At 43.3% G+C, this 13,688-nt stretch overlaps 1 long non-coding RNA gene across 1 annotated transcript; it reads left to right on the top strand.

Moving 5' to 3' along the window:
• Window positions 1-1,254: 1,254 nt before the first annotated feature.
• On the top strand, window positions 1,255-12,583 carry LOC123384990. Its single transcript, XR_006596880.1, has 3 exons — window positions 1,255-3,212; window positions 8,878-9,031; window positions 12,535-12,583. It is a non-coding gene; the product is annotated as an uncharacterized LOC123384990 (long non-coding RNA).
• Window positions 12,584-13,688: the final 1,105 nt, after the last annotated feature.

Below are 13,688 nucleotides of genomic sequence, written 5' to 3'. Positions count from 1 at the left end.
ACTTAACTTTAATTAGCTGTATTTGTTTCCCTTACTACACAGGCATCTGTAGCTTGAAAGCATGGTCAGTTACACAAACAACGAATGGTCCATCTTTTACACATTTAAGCGTAGTGCGTACAAAACCTGACCCTACTGTATTTAGACTAACAGATTTTCGCTTGTTCTTGGAACCTCATCCATTAGCAGCTGGTCTTCCCCCAATCCTAGCCCCTTCCAGGTTCGGCCCCAGAGAAATGGATTTTAGATAGAAAGCTACAGTCTGGTTCTGGCTGTACTGCTAGCCAGCTATATGGTTGTCCTCTCTCTGAATTTTCTAATCCGTAAAATGGGAAGACAAAAGAAACCTTAAAGTCTTTCCAGCTTTATGATTTTATTTTTCTACAATCCCGGCCCCATCCCAGCACTTCTTCTCACCAGGGCATATTTAAACTGGGCAGACAGAACTTCTTAATCAATCATTCCATCTTATTTGCTCCCTTCATTGATTTCTCTGCCGATTTGACTTTGGAACAGGTCATGCTGGGCCTGCAAAGTGACAACTGTGGTCAGCATCCGCCTAGAGTCTGTGGCTGCCCCATATGGCACACTGCCTCTCTCATCTGACTCTCTTCCCCGCTTCTTTGTGAGGAACCCTACTGGCATTTCATACCCTTCAAGTTCTACATCATACAGCCTGTGTGACTCTAAATGCAGGCTTTAAAAATCAAAAGCGCCAAAGCAGAGAGTCTGTTTGGATCAGGAAGGCAAGAGTGCACTTTTCTGATTACACTGTTTCCCCAACAAAACATAAATCTGAACAAATGAATCTACAGAATCACTGGTGCTGGGTGAATTCTTCTTTTCTTTCTTGGTGCCTGGTAGGGTTATTTCCCATCTTCCAAAGCCAGAGCCCTAATGAGCTCCAGGGGGACAGAAGTCTGTCAATCACAAGGTACTTTTCAAGTATAGTCATCTCTGCCCCATCAGAGAACCACAAGGCATGAAATAATTAGAAAGCCCAAAGTAACTGCTCTGTTTTACAAGAGCAAAATCCGTGTGTGGATCATTTACATAAACTTGTCACTTCCCATTACAGTTCTAATGTAGGCTGGGTAATAATCGCAGGCGTGCTGGGGGAGGGGAGGTCAAGGTAGGCTGGGCCTCCACACTGGATGCGTAAGGTGCGCATGTGCCGCGCCTCCCGCCGCCCCCACCTTTGTGGACTACTGAATCAATGTAAAGTATCTTTTCTTTTCCATTAAATAAGAACTATTCGTGCTGCTATGGCAGCAGACCCTGTGCTTAAGAGAAGAAAAAAAAAGCTTTTGCATCAAGCTATTGTTAGGGGAGAATTCACTTTGAGGAGCATTTCAAAGCTGATCCGATTGGGGAAAGAATCGTGTTAAATATTTGTGATGAAATATTTATAAGAAGAGCACAGGAGCAATGGACACAGTTGCCTGGGAAAATAAGCATTTCTCCTCATTTGGAAATTTTAGATTGGGGTAGTTTAAATGCTCTAGGGGGAATTTATAGAAGTGCAAATACATGTGTGATGTGTGTTCACAAACGTGCGCGGGCACGCACGCATACACGCACACTCACACACATGGTTGAATGGGTTGATAGGATTTAGGTCAATCTGCATCTGAATGCAGTTTCCCAAATACAGCAGCAATAAGAGGTCACTGAGGACTGTCTTGATAATTGTGTTTGAAGAAGCACTGTACTGATGCCAACAGAGCGATACTTCCTGGACTTCCCGAGGCGGCCAGGAGAGGTAGAAGGCAGCCATCTTATATTATAGGTGCTCTTCTCATACCCACGCCCTGGCGAAGGGACGCTTGGAGGGGACAGATTTCCCTGAACCCTGCCCTTCACTCCATCAGCATAATGCTAGCAATGCCCAAGTGTATGCACTGTAAAAGGAAAAAGATTATTTTCTTGAAGCCAGAATGTATGCTCTTAGAAGATAGTATTTCCATCTGCGTGGTTGGTGGATTTTTCAAAAATATTTAGCACCCAAACCCTGCCCACCTGCACATATAATTATGTAATAGAAAGTGATGAATGATGCATCGACTAACGTAGTTAAGAGAAGCCCTGCATCAAGTATGTATACTTTCAATATCTGTGGGGCTCTTCTCTCCATTGGGAAGAGAGAAATGAAGGTATTCTGTCTTATTCAGTGTGTCCAATAAATAAGTCACATATTTAACACTTAGCATTTACCACCTGAGCTTTGCCATCGTTTTGTGTAGCATTTTAGATGACTAAGAAACTAGTGTAGGGTAATATGATTAGTGTAAGTAACTGAACAGCTGACTAGGTGACCTATCAACACTGTTACTGATGCTATTTTAACATAGGTGTTCTATAGAGAATTTTACTGTAGGCCAATTTTACTAATCAACAAACATAACACTCTGGCCAAAAGAGCACGTGCTCTGAAACCACCCATTGCAATAGTCTCTACAGTATTTGACTTTGTCTGAGAGGGCCAAGATTACCTAGCGGCTAGGCGGGCAGAGGGAAGATGCACGGGCATGGTAGGGGTCTGAACCACAGCCAGCCTGTTTCTTATCTGAGAGATCACCAAGTGGGAAAGCATTGTGGATGGATTTCAATCAGCTTTTTTCTCCGTCCCCCCTCCCTTGCACACAACAAAAGTCTAAATCCCTTTTCAGTCCAGATTGCCCCATTTCCCTGCATGGGCCAGGCAGATTGGAAACATGTTTGTCATTCAGCTTTTCTCCGGGCTAATCAGGAGACACTGGGGTGGTGGGATTTCTGCCTTTCATCTATGGAGCCTGCCTCTAAAAGCAGCCACGCAGAGGCCGCTGGGCCTGCTCGAGAGCCGGGCTGCCTGTCATCTCTGCAGACAGATATAAAAATATTGTTAACCACGAGCCTAAGCAGAGGGTTTAACAGGGATTTGAATCTAAAATGTGATACTCCACATAGACCAACTTGATTTGGTCCAACAGAGCCGAACCCCTTATTCTGTTCTAACAAAGTGTGTCACATAATGGGGGAGATTTTGATGGGATTTACGACGTCTCTGTTTCAGGCCTGCTGCTGAATACATCTACACTGTGAATGAACGTTGCTGCTTCCAGGGCTGTCCTGAGGAGAGGCCCCAGCCACCCTACCTCTCAAGTCAAGGTCTTGTTGATGGGACAGCTTTCAAATTCACCACGGCGTTGTCCTGAGCATGCAGTGGGATCTGGGTGAGGCAGGGGTGCCAGAGAGATGGTTCCACACAGAGCCTTATCTAGTATCAGAGGGCTCTTGGTACACAGCTATTCGCACACCTCCTCTACTGGCGACTTCATGGGACTTTGAACCTGACAATTCTGGAAAATAGCTCTTTGTAAAGACAATAGATACCAATTATGAGGAGGAGGTATAGAGTGGTGGTGATAGCCCAAGAGGGCTTGTTTGATTCTTGGCTTCTCCACTCACCATGCGACCTTGGCCAGATTACTCTCTATGATTTGGTTTTCTCACCTATAAAATGGGAATAGCCAGAGTATCTTCTCCCTAGAGTTGTTACAAGCAGTGCAGGGGATGGTTAAGCATGTTAAGCACTCAATTTAACCCATAATAAATGTTTAATACATAATGTTGTCAGCTGCTCCTTAGAGATCCATGGCAGTTGAGGATGGTTTGCAACTTTATCTCCACCGCATGCTGGCTTATTCGTAGCAATTGCTGTCTGGAAAAGTAATGACCAACATTCTCTGTTGTAAACATTAATGATGCAATGACATCCAGTCACAGCCATCCATCAACACTCATGGATGTTGCACGGAGCTTGACACATACTAATATTCTCTTAAATTTAAATTAATATATTAATTTAATTAATTTAAACTTAAAATTAAATTTCAAATTAATAATTTAATATTAGTTACCCAGATGGTTTTGTAAGAAGTGAGACATGAAAGGGGCGCCTGGGTGGCGCAGTTGGTTAAGCGTCCGACTTCAGCCAGGTCACGATCTCGCGGTCCGTGAGTTCGAGCCCCGCGTCAGGCTCTGGGCTGATGGCTCGGAGCCTGGAGCCTGTTTCCGATTCTGTGTCTCCCTCTCTCTCTGCCCCTCCCCCATTCATGCTCTGTCTCTCTGTCCCAAAAATAAATAAATGTTGAAAAAAAAATTAAAAAAAAAAAAAAGAAGTGAGACATGAAAGATTTGCTTGAGTTACCCAGTGCCCTCCTTGAGCCCATTCTTCTTCCTGCCTTCCCATCTCTGCTCCACAATAAGCACTATTCTGAATTTGAGCTTTAATTATTTCCAGACACATTTCAAAACTTATGTATAGCTATAAAAATGCTATAATATTCCTAAGCAATACTTAGTTTTGTACATCTTGGTTTTTATATAAATGGTATATTGAACACATAAGTCTACCACTGACTTTTTCATTCAAGATTATGTTTTAATATTTATCATGCTTATATATTTCTATAAATCAAAATGGATAGATTTTTACTCCAGTACAGCCTTCCATTGCATGAGGTTTTGTTTTTTTGTTTTTGTTTTCATTCTCTTGTTGGTAGACCTGTAGGCTACTTCCAGTTTTCCCTTCTTAAATGATTCTGCAATGAACATACCTCTGTACGTGTTCTTGTGTGTATATGTGAGTGCTCCTCTGTGGAGTATATTTAGGAGTAGAATTACTAGGTCCTTGGAGATGTACATCTTCATCCTCACTAGATATCACCAGCTTGCTTTTAACACTATCAGAACATAAGGCTTTGCAATGGCATGTAAATGGAAGGGAATATACTAAATAACATTTACTAGCCAACTTTCTTTGAGTTTCCAGGAACTGATTTAGGAGGTGATATTGCTCCTTTCTTATCAGTAGCTATGGAGTGCAAGTTATTCTTTTTTTCTTTTCCCTTCCCAGGTCTAATTAACCCCTCTGTACCATGGTCCTGGTATAGCCATTGTTGATAATAGAATGTGTCTGGAGAAAACCAGACACTCAACATGGGTCAAAAGGTTAGGAAACAAATAGTCTCCTGGAGTCTTTAAATACTCTTCTTCCTGCAGAGCCCCACTAAAATGAAGCTCCTAAAAATACAACAGCCAAACTGAAAGGGGTTCATTAAAGAATTTCAGGTCTCTAGACTAAGCTCCCTTTACAATAGGGCACAAATACAGAGGCCAATGGGGTAGACAGGAGTAGATGGACAACACGGCATCCTGGACACTATTTTTACCCACAGTCACTGCAGAGCTTGTTATGGTGCTGTAGGGGATAACATTTTACAGAAACCTGCTGGCTTGGTTAAGATTTAAAAGATGGTTGAACTGCAAATAAAATACCAGTCCAGAAATTATTTTGTCAAATTAACGCTGGCAAGGAAGCAAATGATTTTATTTTAGTTCTGTGTCAAGTTATCATAGGAATAGAAGATCAGCAACAAAAAAGAGATATGGACCATTTGCTCTCAGTTCTTTGGGGAGGGGGCAAGTCTCCGTGTAGATGACAAAATGGTGGGTATACGTGTAGATGCTACGTGCACACAGTGCCAAAGCCAAATAAAATTATTTTCTCAGTACTCGCTATTTTAAACCATGAGTGCCATTACTTCCCTTCATTATTATGCCTAATTGTAAGTTGACTGTACTAGGAAATGAACTATAGTTAATTTGACTGTCAACTAGTGACCAAACTGAAGCTGTAAAGGGCAGATTGCTGGCATTAATTAAAGACTTCTGTTTGGCTTTTAGATTCTTATCTATTTGACCTTGTGCCTTCTATAATCTGGCTGGAGGTTTTCTGGGTCAAATGAGGGCTCTGAGTCACTGGACTTAGCACTCTGCGATAGCTTTCTTTCCCTGCAAGAAAGGAACCAGCCTCATAGTGATAGCGCAGAGAATTCCTAGCTTTGCCCTCCAGTTTTCTCAGGCAGATCCTGAATAGGAAGGAGACTTCTCATTTCTTTCTCTCCCCACTATAAAACATCTCTCAGTTTAAATGTGTTTTTTTTTAAACATTTTTAAATATTTATTTTTGAGAGACAGAGAGAGAGAGAGAGAGAGAGAGAGAGCGCATGAGTGGGGGAGGAGCAGAGAGAAAGGGAGACACAGAATCTGAAGCAGGCTTCAGGTTCTGAGCTGTTAGCACAGAGCTCAATGCGGGGCTCAAGCTCATGAGCTGCGAGACCATGACCTGAGCCGAAGTTGGACGCTTAACTGACTGAGCCACCCGGCCACCCCAAACATCTCTCAGTTTAAAGAGGTTTTAAAGAAATACAGCCAGAACTTGAATACACACTCTGGGGGAAAAACTTCCATTTTTAACCACTATACTGTCTTCTCACATTAGTAGCTGATGCTCAGTAATGCTAAAGGCACATGCATTATCTTTTCCAATCCTATAACTGTTTTACGATTTAGGTACTGTTATTCTACAAATACCCCAAAACGTAATGACTCTAACAGGATAGAAGTCTCTCTCATATATCCCGTAAATATATACTTATGTTCCGTATAGTCATCTAAGGTCCCAGGATAGTGGGGTGGCTCCTCATGATTGTTGCAGCTGTTAGCATTTCTAGCAGGAGGAAGGGGAAGGAATGAATGGAGGAGTGTTCCTTCAGTATCCCTGTGTCCTGACCTAGAAGTGACCCACCTAATTTCCATTCATATTCCATTAAGATAACTTAGTTATGGCCACACCTGGTTACAGGGGAAACAAGGAAATACAGTCAAGCTGGTAGTCATGTTCTCAGCTATTATTCTACTACTGTGGGAAAAGAGGAGAAAGGATTTCAGCACTGACAATAGTATTTTATTTACAGATGTTCAGCCTTCTTTGAAATCCTAACTAAACTAAACCCACTGGGTCCCTGGGCAACTTGCAGTCTCTACCAGTTATCATCTATATATTACTAATGAGGCAAGTCAGACTCAGCAAGTTGAAATAACCCTCCCAATGTCACATTCTTACTAAGTAGAGGCAATGGGATACAAACTCAGGCAGTTTGAGGCTAAAAGTTGAACAGTTAAGTATCATCCTTGCTGGTGGCTATCCAGAATAACTAATTCAATGGCAAGTCATTTTTCTTTAAGTGAATATCTGTTGTGCGGACTCTACTTTATTCTCCTGGAAGAGTGAGGTAATCAAGAATTTCTCATTATGAGAAAAGTGGGGATGAGTCCTGAAGTTTCCATTGTCTGAGTTCAGAAGGCTAAAGCCTACAGAGTGATTATCCTGCCCTTGGAAGTGAGGTTTCTGTGGTACAGGTAAAAACCTCTGGATTTTCGTGGTTAGAGGATATTAAGTGACAAAGAAAGGTATTACTCTAAGTCATCTCTAATTAAGTGCTTTGGTTTAACACACCCAGTCAAGGATATTTTGAGCTGAAGCTTTAAAAGAAATGCTGCCTCTTTAAGTATAAATCACCATTAATGCTTGGATGAGAGGTATTCTGAACTTGTGGGACCATCGTCCATCGTCTCGACTACGGAGCCCATAACATGGCATGCAGAAAGTTATTTTTATCTACATTTATATTCAGAGAGTATGGGGAGAGGGGAAGTTTAGGGGTTGCTGAGAGAGAAGGGAAAAATTTACAGGAAAGGTCAATGGTAATTTTATTTAATTAAATGAACATTGTTAATTCTGAGCCACAAAATGAAAGCTAATGTATAACTCAACATAAATGTGACCAAAATGACTAATACCCTCATTAATTCAATCATGGATTGCTCTCAAAATAACACCGTATTCTGTCTGTGTGAACTCTTGGGCAAGTTACTTTATTCCTCTAAACACCTTCATCTGTAAAATGGGCATATAAGTATTGTTGACTTGTAGATTTTGTTGTGAGAAATGAATGCGATGATTCGTGTAACAACACTGGCAAAGTAAATGGCGAGTGCTGAATAAATATTAGGGATTACGGACACTCTCCATAGTTCCTTTCCCTAGCTGGTAGGGTGGGGGTGTGGATAACTATTTCTGTAAGATGATGCAAACATAGTACTGTGGAGGGGGGCTTGTCCTCACTTTACCGCCTCATTGCAAGTATTAATCCAGAACTTTGCTAATGCCAGCTCTCAAAATCTTGTGATGAACTAAAGATTTCAGTTGAAGTATTTTTTAATCATCCCGGGCAAAAGTAATCACTCTCCTCCCTGTGATGTCTTTGCTTTTTGTTCATACTTCTGTCCTCACGCTTAGCACATTGCGTCACAGGTATTTGTTTGCCTCTTTCGACTATTTGCAAACATTACTGGTGATCAGGTGAAATACGAAATCCTCTAGTTTAAGGACGTATTGGCTGGGTCCTGACATGGTGCTGGGCAGAAGGCAGGGTCTCCATGAATGTTTCTTTAATAAGTGGTTAAATGGCCTGGTGGAGGTCGCGGGCCCTGTAGAAGAGGAGTCTGGAAATACATGGGGTTTTATTTTTCTGGCTTACCGGTAATCAAGCTATTTCACACTCAGTTTCCTCATTTGAGAAATATTCCTTCCAATGTGCTTCCCTTGCAGAGATGCTGCGATAATTAATGAGGCTCCTTGCAAAGGAGTGATATTCTCTCTCCCTTTGAAGTTTGGTTTTACAAGGAGATCTTTATATACAAGGCTGTAAAAATTCTGTTCTCCTTCCTGCCCTTTTCTTTCTCAAACCCAGAGGTCCAGGAGAGATTATCTGCCTATGAAACTTCCATTTCCTAAATGCCAGCCTCCCTGGAGTCCTACCTGTAGGGTATCTGGGCTGGTCGACCCAAGCCCTCAGGCCTTCCCTTTTCACAAAACAATTTGTGAGCATGCAGACTGGAAAACCCTAACAGCTTGAGGGGTGTCAGCAAATGGGCCAAGGAAAGCACTGGTTCTTCATAGATGCTCTTTACCTTCCCTGTTCTTTCCAGAGTTATCCATTTCTTCACTGAAGAAATGCTTAGGAGGGCTTGTCGGGAGCCATGCTCTGCGCCAGGTGCTGGGCCTTCTGTGATGGCTTGGTGTGATGCACGCGCAAGTGAGTTAATATATCACGATGGAGTGTCATACGTCCAACAGAAAGAGGTGAGGACAGAGTATGTGCAGGTCAAGAGGGCACATAGATGGGGAGCCGAGGCAGAGGAGATGGTACCTGGGTCAGGTGTGAGGGATAAAGAGGATAGACTAGCTTGGTGAATGTGGACTTGACTTCACCGAGCCTCTATTTTCCTCACCTGTAAAATAGGTACGGTAATGACATGGGGGTTGATAAAATAGTTGAATAAAGCAATTTCGCAAAATATAAAATGCTTTATATATATTATTACTTGTATCTTCCAGCTGTCTTCCATAAGGTAGGCAGCGAGGATGTGGTATGTAGGACACGCAAGGGCTGATGCAATGTTGCCAACATTTTATTCTTCTCCTGACTGGGTTTTAATTATTTTTTAATTAAAAAATTATTTTTTAAATAAAAAATTATTTAATTATTTTTAATGTTTACTTATTTATTTTTTTCTGAGAGAGAGAGCACAAGCAGGGGAAGAGCAGCGAGAAAGAGGGAGACACAGAATCCGAAGCAGGCTCCAGGCTCCAAGCTGTCAGCCCAGAGCTCCACGCTGGGGCTCGAACTCATGAACCAGGAGATCATGACCTGAGTGGAAGTCACGCTTAACTGACTGAGCCACCCAGGCTCCGCCCCCCAGCTTTGTTTTCAAGATCCCTTCTTGCGGTGAGGACAAGGAGTTCTGGTGGGGAGCTGTCAGAAGGCCGGGGACATGGAACCTGAGGTATAGCCTTTTCGGGCTGGCAGCGATCAGCCAGGGTCGTTTACAGAGGAGTTCTAACAGGAATGCAAGAGGAATAAGGCACTAGGTTTTAGGTGACTTCTAGTATTTGTAACCTAGTTTGGAGAGCAGCAAAATGTTTTTCTGTACACTTGGGCATGTCCCTATTGGAGCTGAACTTCCATAAACTGTGTCATCTCTAAAATGATAAATACAAGTATGTCACTCACTCCTACTCAACTACAATCAAGTTATCTCCAAATTTACCTAAGCTTCCAGCCCCTTGACCCTTACGTCTCCTCCAGCCCCTTTCTGACTTCACTTTTCCCGTTATCCAGTGATCGCTGTCTTGTCAATAGTGTCAACTGTTTGTCCCTTGTCTTTTCAAAGAACTTGTCTCTCCACAACGCAGCCTAAGTCTGTCCACCTGTCTGCTTAAAGTCAGTCTTTTGAATGTCGCTAGAGGAACGCATACGGCTGTGAGATTAGCAATACTACACATTCAGGGTGTCTAACCTCAGCTGCTGCCAAATGGTCTTCTATAACAGAACAATATTTAAAAATATTATTGGATGTATTTTTCCTTCCCTGTAATTCCTGCTGCCACACACTGAAGCCGGGGCATCCCTTGTTTCAGGGGGAAGGCGGTAGTAACCAGCCATAACAAAGGAGTCAGTGTTGAGCTTCTCCAAAATAGGCTCTTGAAGCTCATTTCAGGGAAAATAGACATGAGAGCCAAGATTTTCATCTGAAAGAGCAGGCTTTGTTGAGAGAAGAGAGGATTTGTGGGTTCCAAGGAAACAAAATAGAGAACTAGAGCATAGTTGATAGAGATAACCATAGAGTAAGGAGGATGACTGTTATACTCTGATGTATGGTGGTTTCCTGTCATACCAGAGGGCAACGAGAAAAAGCAAAGCAAAACAAAACAGAAACCCATTCTGGGCTGTGGGGTATGACCTGGTGAGAGAGGCAGAGGAACCCCTGGGAGCTGAGACCGGAGTATGGACTGAACCCAAGTGGGGGAGGGGCGGAGGCCAAGGGAGGGCGAGTGGAGATTTCCTTGGGGAGATTTGGGAACCCTGAAGTGAAATAATTTGCGTAATCCTTCTCAACCAGGACTCTGAAAGAAGCCTGTTCCTGGCACAGTGGTCCTGGCAGAATGAAGTGGCCACAGTCAAGAAAAGATGCCATCTTTAAGTAGAGAGGAGCCCTGACACAGCCTGGGTCCCTGCCTTGTTCCCTCCCCATGCATGGAAGATATCCCGATGGCCCACGTGCCCCCACTGGGAAGATGAAGGGCAGAGGGTAGCTGGAGGCAGGATGTGAAGGACACTCTTCTCCAGTTACTTTTGCAGTTCTGGGGGCACTCCCGTGCACAGTCCTTGAACACCTGTGTTTTCTCCAGGCCTCGCTCTCCTGGCCCTGCTCATGTCTGACACAGATCAACCTCATATATGTGTTCTGAGTTGAGAGAATAGACTGCTTTATCATTTTACCCCCACAGCCTGACTCGTAATTGAATCTCTGAATATGTTTCTCAGTTGAATGAATTCACTTCTGTGGGTCCTGCACTGAATTGAACTTTTGCAGCATCTGTGCCACTTTAAGATGACACAGTGTCTTGGGGCACCTGGGTGGCTCAGCCGGTTGACTGTCTGACTTCAGCTCAGGTCATGATCTCGCACTCTGTGAGTTCGAGCCCCGTGTCGGACTCTGCTCGCAGCTGAGAGCCTGGAGCCTGCTTTGGATTCTGGGTCTCCCCCTCTCTCTGCCCCTCCCCTGCCCATGCTCTGTCTCTGTCTCTCTCAAAAATAAATAAACATTAAAAAAAAAAAAAAGATTACACAGTGTCCTGTATCTTTGGCTTGGAAGTCTTTACAAGATACTTCTACTTGGAAGTATCTCTGCACCTTTGTTGGGATATTATTGTCCCATAGAATAGTACATTAAAAAAAATTTTTTTTCAATGTTTATTTATTTTTGAGACAGAGAGAGACAGAGCGTGAGCCGGGGAGGGGCAGAGAGAGAGAGGGAGACACAGAATCCAAAGGAGGCTCCAGGCTCCAAGCTGTCAGCACAGAGTCTGATGCGGGCTCCAACCAACCCACAGACCTGGAGATCATGACCTGAGCCGAAGTTGGATGCTTAACCAACTGAGCCACCCAGGCACCCCAGAATAGTTACATTTTATATTTTAGACAATAACTACTATATTTTCCATCTGGCGGAGGAAATTGAGGAATAAGTAATATAGTTTTTTGGGGTAATACAACGTAACTCAAATGTCAGTTAGCTCAAAGCCCCCACCCTTGTGACAGTAGGTTTCTAGCCCTTCCTTGGAGTGTCCATAGGGTATTTGTGGAAATCCCTAGGGGATGCCTTACTTGTGCCCACAGGTCAGGCTGTCAGATATTGTTTCTTCGTAATACCCACTCCACTCTTCTCTGCATTTGGCTCCAAAGTGTCCACACCTGCTGACCACGAAGCCATTTTGAAAGAGTGCTTCTGCCACTGCCCATGATGGGGACGGCAACACTCATGACAAAGCCACGAAATGTTCCATGTTTGGGATATCACAGCAATGCTAGATCCTGTGCAAAAGCAGACAGAATAGCTTTCTTCGTAGTTCTGGGCCCCATTTGATCACTGGGCTCCTATGCCTGTGGCCTCACACTTATAAAAGTGTTATCTCCTTTCATGAAAAAGAGCTTCATGGAAAAGGTGGGAAACAAACACTACCCCACCCTTTCACACCCCTTTTTGGCCAAGCCCTCACCAAAACTCCTGTCTCTTTTCCAGGAATCGAGCAACAACAGCAACGTTGAGACACTAGTGTATAATAACAGGAGCAAAAAGATGAGTTTAATGGAACAGGGGAGAGAAAGAAGAAAGGAGAGTTCTGTCTGCCTCTGAGGAATTGAGGTACCAGTTCTTCCAATCCCAAATGCTCTGTTTTCAAAATGCTTTGGGGGGTACCCGGGTGGCTCAGTCAGTTAAGCATCTGACCTTGGCTCAGATCATGATCTTGTGGTTCATGAATTTTAATCCCATGTCAGGCTCTGTGCTGACAGTTCAGAGCCTGGAGCCTCCTTTGGATTCTGTGTCTCCCTCTTCCTCTGCTCCTCCCCCACTCGCACTTTGTCTCTCTCTCTCTCTCTCTCAAAGATAAAAATAAACATTAAAAAACAAAAAGAAAAACAAAAAAACCCAAAATACTTTGAATATGGTGAGATATAGAATCACGACTGGTGGAAAAGGAGTTTATTCCCTCCCTAGTAAACATAGGAAGAAATGGGAGTCAAAAGGGTGAAGCAGGAAAATAAGAAACACCACCTATTGAAAGATCCCCGTGTCCCGCAGCTCCACAAAGCATGACAGTGGGACTCCTGGGTACCGAGTTGCTGAAGCTACCTTCAGAACTTCCTGATCCTATTGTACCGCACACATCTTCATCTCCCTAGAGATTTTTGCCACTGGCTCCACCATCTATTCTCCCATTACGGTTTGCTGTGTCCTTGGGACGTAACACATTTTATCCATCTGCTAGGTAGAGAGACTTGGCTGGGTCTGCCCACATGTCTCTTCCCTTTGCCCAAGACAGGTTTCTGCCAGCAGGGCCCAGAGTCCAACCAGCCCCAACCAGTCCCGGCCCTCCACCAAGCCTCCTAGATCCAGTAACTCCCAGTCTTGTACCGGGAGTAGGAACAATTCTTTTGGGTTATAGTTTTGAAATTTGATGTTTAAAAGAAAATGGCATGCTCGAGATGGATGGTGGTGATTGTTGCATAACACTGAACCAAGTGCTTAAAAATGGTTGAAGTAAAAAGAAAAGAAAGAAAAAAGAAAGAAAGAAAAGAAAGAAAAGAAAAGGAAAAAGAAAGAAAGCAAGCAAATGATGTAAATGAGTTAATTCTTTCAATTCAGGATGTTTAAAGTGAAAATTGTAAACATTT

The sequence above is a fragment of the Felis catus genome, chromosome B1 (genome assembly GCF_018350175.1).
Source record: "Felis catus isolate Fca126 chromosome B1, F.catus_Fca126_mat1.0, whole genome shotgun sequence".
NCBI lineage: Eukaryota > Metazoa > Chordata > Mammalia > Carnivora > Felidae > Felis > Felis catus.
The sequence above is the reverse complement of the archived record's forward strand: the minus strand, read 5'-3'. Positions and strand labels throughout refer to the sequence as shown.